Here is a 12,640-nt window from a genome sequence, read left to right on the forward strand (position 1 = left end):
TTGGCATAACAATCCATCGCAATTCTATCGAGCGTGCATACAGGCTGGGTTCGTATAAACAATGCGGAAATAGGCCTATAATTGTGAAAATCAGCCTTGAAGAAAAAAAAAATTTTGTTCGCCAGAGCAATACGTTTGAAGGCACTGAATACGGCGCCAATTAGGACTTCTCGCCACACAATCACCTTCCACATAAACAAATAATGCAGTTTGGCAAAATATTTAATTTTTAAATCAAGCTTCGATTGGTTGCCTATTTTGCAACAACAAAACGTAAGTTTATGATTAGTGTGCTCAGAAGGTCGTTGAACGTAAAACTTAGCGCGGTACAGAAGCAGCGTGAACTGATTAAATTTTGTCGCTCGCCCTTGTCGTTCCAGTGCACTTACACCTGCAGCCTAATACCTAAACGCTATCTGCTTTGTAGCCTCATTTCCTCTTCATGAAGTGACGTTGTGTTCCCAACCAAATTATGGCTTTAGTCGTCCATCCTCGATTCTGAGATACTACCGTCATTTACTAACTTCGATATATTCCGTAATGACAGACCCGACAGCTCACAGCTCGGCGGTGTTCTCTATCGCCACCAATAGTTCAATGCATTCATCATCATCATCATCAGCCTAGTTACGCCCACTGCAGGGCAAAGGCCTCTCCCATACTTCTCCAACTACCCCGGTCATGTACTAATTGTGGCCATGTTGTCCCTGCAAACGTCTTAATGTCATCTGCCCACCTAACTTTCTGCCGCCGCCTGCTACGCTTCCCTTCTCTTGGAATCCAGTCCGTAGCTCTTAGTGACCATCGGTTATCTTCCCTCCTCATTACATGTCCGGCCCATGCCCATTTCTTTTTCTTGATTTCAACTAAGATGTCGTTTACCCGCGTTTGTTGCCTCACCCAATCTGCTCTTTTCTTATCCCTTAACGTTACACCCATCATTCTTCTTTCCATAGCTCGTTGCGTCGTTCTCAATTTCAGCAGAACCCTTTTCGTAAGCCTCCAGGTTTCTGCCCCATATGTGAGTACTGGTAACACACAGCTGTTGTACACTTTCCTTTTGAGGGATAGTGGCAACCTACTGTTCATGATTTGAGAATGCCTGCCAAACGCACCCCAACCCATTCTTATTCTTCTGGTTATTTCAGTCTCATGATCCGGATCCGTGGTCACTACCTGCCCTAAGTAGATGTATTCCCTTACCACTTCCAGTGTTTCGCTACCTATCGTAAACTGCTGTTCTCTTCCGAGACTGTTAAACAGTACTTTAGTTTTCTGCAGATTAATTTTCAGACCCACCCTTCTGCTTTGCCTCTCCAGGTCAGTGAGCATGCATTGCAATTGGTCTCCTGAGTTACTAAGCAAGGCAATATCATCAGCGAATCGCAAGTTGCTAGGGTATTCTCCATCAACTTTTATCCCCAATTCTTCCCACTCCAGGCCTCTGAATACCTCCTGTAAACATGCTGTGAATAGCATTGGAGATATCGTATCTCCCTGTCTGACGCCTTTCTTTATAGGGATTTTGTTGCTTTCTTTGTGGAGGACTACGGTGGCTGTGGAGCCGCTATAGATATCTTCCAGTATATTTACATATGGCTCATCTACACCCTGATTCCGTAATGCCTCCATGACTGCTGAGGTTTCGACTGAATCAAACGCTTTCTCGTAATCAATGAAAGCTATATATAAGGGTTGGTTATATTCTGCACATTTCTCTATCACTTGATTGATAGTGTGAATATGGTCTATTGTTGAGTAGCCTTTACGGAATCCTGCCTGGTCCTTTGGTTGACAGAAGTCTAAGGTGTTCCTGATTCTATTTGCGATTACCTTAGTAAATACTTTGTAGGCAACGGACAGTAAGCTGATCGGTCTATAATTTTTCAAGTCTTTGGCGTCCCCTTTCTTATGGATTAGGATTATGTTAGCGTTCTTCCAAGATTCCGGTACGCTCGAGGTTATGAGGCATTGCGTATACAGGGTGGCCAGTTTCTCTAGAACAATCTGACCACCATCCTTCAACAAATCTGCTGTTACCTGATCCTCCCCAGCTGCCTTCCCCCTTTGCATAGCTCCTAAGGCTTTCTTTACTTCTTCTGGCGTTACCTGTGGGATTTCGAATTCCTCTAGGCTATTCTCTCTTCCACTATCGTCGTGGGTGCCACTGGTACTGTATAAATCTCTATAGAACTCCTCAGCCACTTGAACTATCTCGTCCATATTAGTAACGATATTGCCGGCTTTGTCTCTTAACGCACACATCTGATTCTTGCCTATTCCTAGTTTCTTCTTCACTGTTTTTAGGCTTCCTCCGTTCCTGAGAGCCTGTTCAATTCTATCCATATTATAGTTCCTGATGTCCGCTGTCTTACGCTTGTTGATTAACTTAGAAAGTTCTGCCAGTTCTATTCTAGCTGTAGGATTAGAGGCTTTCATACATTGGCGTTTCTTGATAAGATCTTTCGTCTCCTGCGATAGCTTACTGGTTTCCTGTCTAACGGCGTTACCACCGACTTCTATTGCGCACTCCTTAATGATGCCCATGAGATTGTCGTCCATTGCTTCAACACTAAGGTCCTCTTCCTGAGTTAAAGCCGAATACCTGTTCTGTAGTTTGATCCGGAATTCCTCTAGTTTCCCTCTTACCGATAACTCATTGATTGGCTTCTTGTGTACCAGTTTCTTTCGTTCCCTCCTCAAGTCTAGGCTAATTCGAGTTCTTACCATCCTGTGGTCACTGCAGCGTACCTTGCCGAGCACGTCTACATCTTGAATGATGCCAGGGTTCGCGCAGAGTATGAAGTCGATTTCATTTCTAGTCTCACCATTCGGGCTCCTCCACGTTGCAGTCTAGCAAATATATAATCTAATATGGAAATCTTACGGTTTGCTTTATCGCATCTTTCCCACGCATGCTCAACGGAGCATGTTATCGGCCCCTCAACAGTGACAGCTCTTCTGGCCTGCTTTGGCATTATTAGCGTTTGCTAGCCTTAAAGGAAGCTTATCCTTACCTCCTAACTTAGCCATTGCTCTTTTTGCTGATTTTAACTTTCCCTCGATACATTAGACTAATCTTGCTGCCCCGCTGTCAAGAGATAACGCCGACAGTTAATTTCTGAACCCATGTTTTACATTCGGTAACCTGGTAACGTTAACCTGACAGGTAACCTTTCATCAAGAAACAATTATCGCCCCATATCTATAACCAGTGTATGCTGCAAAATTATGGAGCATATCGTGTATTCTGAAGTAGCGCCTTTCCTCTCCTCCAACAACGTTTTACCCCCTATCAGCATGGTTTTCATACCGGCCATTCTTTTGAAATCCGATTCACTCTTTTTCTTTATGACATTCAATCGAGCGTTGGTTATAATATTTCCATTTATGCGTTATTTCTTACTTCGAAAATGCCTTGGACAAAGTTCCTCGCGTCAGGTATTGCTCAAGCTATCCTGCATAAACTCAGACCAGTCTGCGCTCAACTCGATTCGTGAATTTCTAACTGATCCCCGGCAGTTTGTTGTTCCTAATTCTTGCAGGTCTCCTCTGTCGTATACACTTTGGCGTTCCCCAGAGGGTACCTAGGTCGCCTCCTCTTTTCAATTTATGTCAACTACCTGCCACTCAACATTGATTCTAAAATCAGACTTTTTGATGATTGTGGTTTACAGCGCCCCGTATAGCTAACCCATCTCATTCTTACGTTTTGCAGAATGATATTATTAAAAAAACATGAGTGGTGTGGCAACTGGCTAATATCCATCAATATGAACAAGACGTTTATAACGTATTCTCACCGACGTAATCATTGCATTGGCTCCATTTGCACTCTATATACTTGTCAGCCGCTACTTACACGAAGTACTTAGGTATGCAAACTTTCTGTCATCTAACATGGTAACAACATGTTATCAACATTACTGATACTGCTAATCGAGCCCTGCGTTATCTTCGTCACAGCCTATCCTTGGCACCTGCCATCACAAAACTAATAACTTTTAAACATTTGCAAGATTTAAAGTTGAGTATGCTAATGCCATTTCTAACCCTCATAAAGCTAAACCTTTCAAATATGCTTGAATCCATCCAGAACCGTGGCTCCATCCATATTCATAATCTCTAATTACTCTAACAACATCAGCATATATGCTGTAAAATCTCAGCTTGACCGTCCTCCCCTTGCCTGCCGTAGTAAAATAGCGCCTCTGTGTCTCTATCCTATCTTTTTTTATATTCCTTGCCACCAGGCAATGCGTTCATCAGACCAGCCCATCGGACATCTCGTCATTGCCATACAAACGCCGTATATGATACATATCGAGCGTATCCCTGTATAAAATTATTCTAGAAGTCTTATTTTTTTGCATACGGCACAAAACTGGAACGGCCTTCTCCTCCCCCCCCCCCCCTCGTGATGTTAACACAGCACTCGGTTTAAAGCAACCAATATACTTAACATCTTAACTGAGAACCGCTGCCTTCATTGCCTACGCTTCATGTAATGACCATCTGAGCATCTTAAAGTATAAATAATAATAATAATAATAATAATAATAATAATTGTAACATTCCACAACAAGCGTACACAGAACCAAAGCACGATCTCTTTATTATTATTATTATTATTATTATTTTTTTCCCCTCCCACCAGATCTGTCCTTTGTCATCACGGCCCACTACACTCTCCCGGGCTTTGTTTCCTCCATCCGCTGTAAATAAGGGATGCCGTTGGCAATGGCTGCTATTTCCATCGCACCGTTTTCCGTCGTGTAGCCGATGGTCTTCAGTACTCTTTCTTTTGTAGCCAATTTTGCCACTTTAAACGGACCCACAAGTTTTATGTTAGGACCGCCATATCCTTTCCGCACCAGAACCATATCGCCCAATGCAATTGCGGGAATATTTGTGTTATGACGTTTGTCAATTGCTCTCTTCATCGCTTCCCTGTGCTTCCTTTGCTGTTCTGAACTCTCCTTCCTTTCTTTCAAGATAAGCTTCTCTGTTATGTCAAGTATATCGTCCGCAGGCAAATAGACAGGCTACTTAAAGGCGGCGTATTGAGGGTTACATCCTAGAGTGCTCGTATGAGATCTAATGTGGTGCGACACAGCTGCTTGTAGACAACACTTCCACACTCCTGGGAATCCTGGGTACATATTTATATTTTGTTTTATATCTCGGATAACTCGTTCTGCTAGTCCATTAGTTGATGGGTGGTATGGTGCTGTGAACTTCAGGGTAATGTTTCTGTCTTTTGCCCACCTTGCAAATGCCTGACTCCTGAATGCAGGGCCATTATCGGATACGACACATTTCAATCATTTAACCATGTCTCTATTCAAGAGAGGTATGACAGCATCAGCATTTTATTTTCCTGGCTTGGCAGCTAGCATCCTTGGGCATTCATCAATGCACATTAAAAAGGACTGCGTTTTCTTCACTCCTTCGCTTTTTTTCTTCAGTGCAGCGAAATCAACATGTACGGTTTCAAATGGCACATTTGAATGAGGTGGAAAAATCATGCTGTATGTCTCCTGCTTATATTTTGTTTTGTTCCGTTCACATTGCTGACAAGAGCTAATGTAATCGCTAATATATTTCTTCATACCGGGCCATGTAAATCTTCTCCTCATTTTGTAGTATGTTCGCCAGAAGCCGTCATGCCCTCCTCACTCTGGACTGTCGCGATAGAGGTCGAGAACTTCTGTTTTCAGTGAATCCAGTATGTGAAACTTTCCGTCTAAGTACATCAGCTGTTCTGCGCCTTCCCACATTTTAAGTGAGTTCACGCTTTCCTAGTTCCCACAGTTAATAACAATGGGAAGTCGAAAAAGTGCATCAGCATCTGACAAATCTTGTCCGCTCCTGTGAGCTACCTCAAAATCAAACTGTTGAATTTCACTGATTGAGCGAGCAATCCGCCCTTTCGGTTGACTACCATTCAGCAAATGAGTAAGCGCCTTATGATCAGTGAACAGTTTGAATTTCGTGCCTTCTAGGTACGATCGAAAGTACCTAATCACTAGCAATACAGCCAATGCGTTCCTTTGAATTGCGCTGTAGTTTTGTCCCGATTTTTTGAAAGTATAAGAGTAATATCCAACCACTTGTCTGCCTCTTTCGTTGCCACTTGTGCTTCTTCGTTGGTACAGTACACCACCTGCTCCGTAGTTAGATGCACCCGTTTAAGTTCAAATGGAACAGGGAAGTCCGGTATTGTGAGGGCCGGGTCTGATGATATGGATAATATCAAATCTCTGTACGCCTTCTCACATTCTTCAGTCCAAATGAAATCTATGTTTTTATGGAGTAGGTTGTTCAACGGTTTAGCTCGTGCTGAAAAATCATTTACGTAATTTCTAAAATGTCCTGCGAGGCCAAAAAAAAAAAAAAAAGAAACTCTGACTGCGTGTACATTGTCTGGTTTCTTCATCTGTCGTACACGTTCCACGGATTCCTCTTTCATGCTCTTTGTGAATCCGTTCAAAATGCGACCGAGAAATGCAATTTTGTGTTTAAAAAATTCACTTTTCTTAAAGTTCACTTTAAGTTTGGCGTCACTTAATGCCATCAAAAAAGATGTCAAGTGTTCGGCGTGTGATGTTTCATCCTTGGAGTAGACTATGATGTCGTCTACATACACATTACAGAATAATCCGAGAAATGGCTTGAGAACACTATTCATCTTTTGGAACCATGCTGCACTGGCAAACGATTATATTCGTACACATCAAACGGAGTGACAAAGGCTGTATACATATATTCATCTTCGAGCGGGATCTGCCAAAATCCTTTGCAAATGTCTACACGGGAGAATATTTTGCAGCCTCCGGTTTCTTCAATTATCTCGTCGATCCTTGATCCTTGGCATTGGAAAAGCAAAAAGGTCCGTTTTAAAATCCGGTAATGAGTACACAGTCGCAGAGATCCGTCTTCCTTCGGAGCCGGAGTAATAGGTGAAGCGAACGTCGACACCGATGGCCGTATTATTCCAGCATCTAACATATTCCGGATCTCATGTTTAAACCAGTTTCTTTTCGCGTGACGTACTGTAGAAGTTTTTCTGACCGGCATAACATCCCTCAGCTTAAAGGGAACAGTAAACTTTGTTGTAGCCGGTGGATAGTTGCCTAGACAGATAAGTTCAGGGAATTTTTCGCGAACGTCTTTTTCGCACCTAACAAAGCGGTCCGCGACGTTCAAGGACGCGCTCGTCTCTTGCGCCACAGTGACTTCATCATTCCAATAAAGGTTTCTCTTCAGTGTCTTCATATCTGGTCTCGAAAGTAGGAATTTATATTCACATCCCTTCACGACAAGGGCGTCGATATTAGCCCTCCGGCCTCAATAAGAGACATTGGCTTTCGCCCATTCATCATATATTTGTCTCGTCCCATCAAAGCTCTGTACCTGCACCGGTCTTCCTCGAACTATTTCGTGACTTTTAACAAGAGCCTCATTTATTACAGATCCAGATGCACCACTATCAACCAATGCATCAACATCGTCTCCATCGATATTGAGTTTATTACAGATAAGAAGAATAGTCTCAGTTTTTGTCGTCAGATGGGACTGGACACCTTTCATTAGTTTTTGGTTGCGCTTCCTCTGAATGAGAGGCTACTGGTTCAGCGTCATTGCTGTTAGTGTTAGTTGACGACTCTATTTCGGCCATGAAGATTTTCGAGATCGCGAGACCTCCATGGAGCCCTTTCGAAAGTTTGATCTGTCCGACGCACATTTTGTGATGAAAAATCGATGCAGATGTTTCTGAAACACGCCGACAGTTCTTCGATAGTTTTAGGCGTCTTTACTTGCACCTGCCTCTGAAGTTCCTTGGGTAAGCCATGAACAATTAAATTAAATTATGGGGTTTTACGTGCCAAAACCACTTTCTGATTATGAGGCACGCCGTAGTGGAGGACTCCGGAAATTTCGACCACCTGGGGTTCTTTAACGTGCACCTAAATCTAAGTACACGGGTGTTTTTGCATTTCGCCCCCATCGAAATGCTGCCGCCGTGGCCGGGATTCGATCCCGCGACCTCGTGCTCAGCAGCCCAACACCATAGCCACTGAGCAACCACGGCGGGTAATGAACAATTAATGGCACTACTGCGGACTCCTGTAGTTCTGCGTTTGCCATCTGAAGAAGCCGTCTTCTATCGTAAATATATTCTAGGAGCTTTCCTGATCGGTACTTATAAAAAATAGCTCGGCCCCAACTTTCAACCAGGTTTCCGTCAAAAGCTGCCAAAAAGCTCGTTCTCCACTGCTTCCGTGTATCCGTCATATGTCCAGCGTAATGTATGTCATACCACTTTTTGGAAAGTCCGATTAGAAACTGACGTATGTTCCTGATGCGATCGCAGGGTTCCTCCCAGGATTTCTTCTCACACGCTTGTTCGTAGAACTGGATCCAAGTCTCTGGGCTTGAGCTCCCTCCATCAAAAAAGTCGGGCTTTACCATCTGCTTGTTTTATTGTTGTTGGGCTTGAATAACAGTCAGAAGATTTTCCATGAGTTGCTGCTGTGGCACAGCGTGTTGCTGCTGCAGGCGAAGTATTTCTAGCAGGCACGAGCCCATGGAAGAATCAGTCTTGCTCGGGGCAGTCCTTGCTGTCAGCTGCACCAGCGGCGTCATGATGTGTTCTTGAAATTCGGAGTGCTTCATTCTTATCTTCACTGAAGCTTGAACATCAATCTCCTGCAGCATCTTCCCAGCCTCTTGGGCGACGAACTGACGAAGCTTGGGAGTCGTGATGTTTTCGGACAAATCATACTTGACGTGTTCATCCACTTCACACTAGAAAAATACGACTCATGTTGCGCGTCTCCGGCTATACTCAGTGTTATCCAAATAATAGAGGCTTCTATCCTGTCATAGACTGCGCCAATGTAACATTCCACGACAAGCGTGCGCAGAACCAAAGCACGACCTCTTTATTATTCTTCTTCGCCCCCGCTCCCACCAGATCTCTCCTTTGTCATCACGGCCAACAACAACAACAACAACAACAACAACAACAACAACAACAACAACAACAACAACAACAACAACAACATATCCAGGTCTTGAAGCAAGCTGAATCTCTTTATCACCCCAACAAATACTCCTATGACATTGTCCAAGAGCGGGAGCTGTCAGAGAAAGAAAAAAAAATCATGCGAACTATAAGCCTAACGAATTAAAAATTTTTGTTTAAAATGAAGGTTGTTGTTTTCCTTCTTGCTCTTGTGATTACCAGTCAGTGTATGCGACGGAGGTTGTCGTGCAGCGTTGACATTAATCGGTGGCCGAGGGAGCCACTTCTTGCCCGCGACTTCAGTGGCAGACATCGTGACGGCTGCAGCCGCTCTTCCGACGCTATTACAGGTGCTCCACATTTCCTGATAACATGCCACGAATGGATGCGCATCCCGATAAAAACGCATTAAGTAGCCGCAGTCCCATGTGTCTGCTCGCCCTGGCCTGCTAGCTCAGTCGGTTAGAGCGTCGTGCTAATAACGCGAAGGTCGTAGGTTCGATCCCTGCGCAGGCCACTTTTTTCTTTTACCCTGAAACGTTTTTTTTTATTCAGTCGAACAACCGACATGGCGGATTTCCAACGCAGGTCGCCAGATGATATTCTGCGCATAGCTGCTTGTTCGACGTTTCTTTCACTTGCGGCAGACCCAAGGCTGAAGAAAAGCACACCTTGCATGACGCGCACTGTTTCCTTAAGTGAATGCTTATTGACAAATAGTCCTGCAACATCGGACAAAATACCGAGGAAAGTGCAAACGAATCGGCCACGTGGACTGCTCTTTGCGGGGATGGTGTGACCCTCTTTTTGACATAGTGTGAGGCGACTTTTGCCTCAGGACCGAATGTACAACATCGTTAGTATGCGTGTTTTCTTAATTAAAACGCGACGACATAGCATGACACCGCGAACACGACAAAGGCTACTTGCACATAGCGATGATAGTTTTGACCTTACTGCAAACCTGTGCCGATCTATTCGCGCTTTTCTTTTTACCAGCCTAGCGTTATATATATCGAAATTCCTATTTATTTTTATTGCTTATATACTTATAGTATTGCCCGAAAACATGGCGAGCCAGGTGAAGAGGGCGCGGCGGACGTCCAGGTCCAACGGCGACCTGGACTGAAGTCGGCGCGCCCACCTCGGGCGAAGGCGTCGCTTGCTTTTTTAATCAATAAAGCTTACTACTACAACTACTACTACTACTACTAACTTATATTATTATGCTCATGAAAACTTACTATTTCTTACATTGGTTGCATAACTTGTATTCAATTACTTCTATTACAACGGTATCGTTGCTTGACATGCGCAGTCTGGTAGCCTAATTTCTGCATGCCATATCATGGCGCAGTTCTTTCTTTTTATAAAGTTTATGTTGAAGTGCAAAACAGCTACTCTAGATTCCATAAAATTTGGCTACAACTACGCAAAGCTATGTGTAGTTACTGACATCCTTAAAGGAGCCTCGTCCAACTGGCCCCATTTTGATTTTTTTGCTATACACATGGAAGTTATAGAACTCCCTCTGAAGAGCATTCTAGCGAAGTTATTTTTCAGAGTGGTTCATCACTTGAGGAGATGGAAGAATTTCCTGTCATGTTACCATGGGACGAGGAGGCGAGCGTCACAGCCCAACGAATAGGCTATACCGCGATGCACACTGAGGCAGCCTACTAACGGACACTGACTCCCTTTCTCTCGTAGAAAGCGAAGACCCGTCTTCCTTCCATACCGGAGCCAAGGGATGGCGTCGTGTTCACGCGTCGAATCTAGGTGGCGTGGCCGAGCCTCGGCGCCATTTTCTTCTTTCTTCATTTTACAGTGAAGCCGTGCACGAGTCAGATCACGGGATTTATTCGTCTCCATCGACATAACAGTCGACAATAACGGTCGACAGAAAGCCATTCCACGAACTGAAGCGAAAAGTGCCTGTCTCCATCGGAATTACGCATGCAAGACGCACCCCTGTATTCGTTTCAATAGGGAAAATAACAAAACAAGAGTCAAAACCAAGTGATAGACGATAAGGCTCTTTCGAACAATGCGAAGCACGTATACAGTGTTTGCCGCATGCATTTCCCGGTAAAGATTATGGCTGTACAAGCTGCAGTTGCCAGGAAGCGGCAACTGTAGCACAAGTCACTACACTTTCATACGTAAAAGAAGAACCCGCCTAGCAACTGATTTCATATGCGTGAAATCAGTCATATGCGTGTTGGTATGACGTGATGAGGCTTACAGCGCGCGAAAAGGCGAGGACACGAGGACACAGAAATACGTGGTACACACGCAGGCGCTGACTTACAACAGATATAAACGCTGTTGTAAGTCAGCGCCTGTGTGTACCACGTCTTTATGCGTCGTATTTTCGTGCGCTGCAAGCTTCGCCAAGCTATGGAAAGGTCACGCATATATAGTCAGGACTCCCGAAGAGCACAGCGCGAACACGATGAGCGGTGACGGGAACAGCAATGTCAATATGCACAATGGCGTTGTGCTCGGGTTAGGCAAAACGCAGCGGTTCCTGCCCAAAGCAAGCCACGCACCTCAGTGTTTGCTCCAGCGATCACAAAGCAATTATCAGTATCAGTTAAAATAATCAGCGTTTTGGTAAAGTGCATTTAATTGTCTTGCTGTCAATCATTTTACGTAGTGCATTGTGATTCCTGCTCAATCGTTCAAGGCTACGTCGCATTGGTCTATCGGATCAGGTGATACCACTACTTCGCAGGTCAACCACCTCCAGAACGTGGATGTTCTGAAGGGGAGTTTCTGATCGGGAGTTCGTCAGCTAGGAGAAGTGACTGCCTTTATCGCTTTCTCTCAACTAGCGAGTGTTATGAAGATTGATTCATTAGACGCCGATGATTGTGAAGGCACGTAAAGTTGTTTACTCAAAACTAAGGGCACCCAGTTGTTTGCTGCCTACAGAATAACCTCTAAATTGTAATTAAACGCGAATACACGAACGTCAAAATTACTGTTCTAATCATAAACATGCATATTTTATTTAGTTATTTCTAAAAGCGTTTCTTTGACGCCGTAATCGCGCTGTCCAGCGCAAGACGCTATCCATAAGCGCAAAGCCCTATTTTAAAACTCTTCACTTCTGCGTGCCCCAACGCTGACACCTGAAAAGCTCTTTAGGGCCCCAAACTATTGGAGCCCCTATTCTAAAACTCGCTATTGACGCGCACACGCTAAAGGCAGACCCGCTCAAAATTTTCTATTTTAAAGCTACCAACTCGCACAAGGACGCAGCGTATGCTATAGTAACACTTATTTGTTAATTTCATTGTCCTTTGTCTCGTATTTTTCGCGCTAAAAAGACGTTCGACGAGTTCTTCCACGACGTTGTTCTTTCGGGATGGACCGTCGCGCAGTGATATATATATATCAAAACGTTTATTTAAAAAAAAATAAGTGCAGAAAGCGAGTGGGTGAAGCTGCTAGTCCAGGGCCCCAATGGCTTGAGTGGTCCGCCGTGCCTGGTTGAGGAGCGCTAGTTGCATCTCCCGAACCTCGCTGGCGAGCCAAGTCACTGCTCCCTTCCGGAAAGTTTGCCGGCGATTTTTTGGTGTATTAATTTTGGGTGGCCTGTTC

The 12,640-nt window shown here is 44.3% G+C and overlaps 1 non-coding gene across 1 annotated transcript; it reads left to right on the forward strand.

Moving 5' to 3' along the window:
- Positions 1-9,474: 9,474 nt before the first annotated feature.
- On the forward strand, positions 9,475-9,548 carry TRNAI-AAU (transfer RNA isoleucine (anticodon AAU)). The gene has a single exon. It is a non-coding gene; the product is annotated as a tRNA-Ile (tRNA).
- Positions 9,549-12,640: the final 3,092 nt, after the last annotated feature.

This window comes from Dermacentor andersoni, chromosome 2 (assembly GCF_023375885.2).
Source record: "Dermacentor andersoni chromosome 2, qqDerAnde1_hic_scaffold, whole genome shotgun sequence".
NCBI lineage: Eukaryota > Metazoa > Arthropoda > Arachnida > Ixodida > Ixodidae > Dermacentor > Dermacentor andersoni.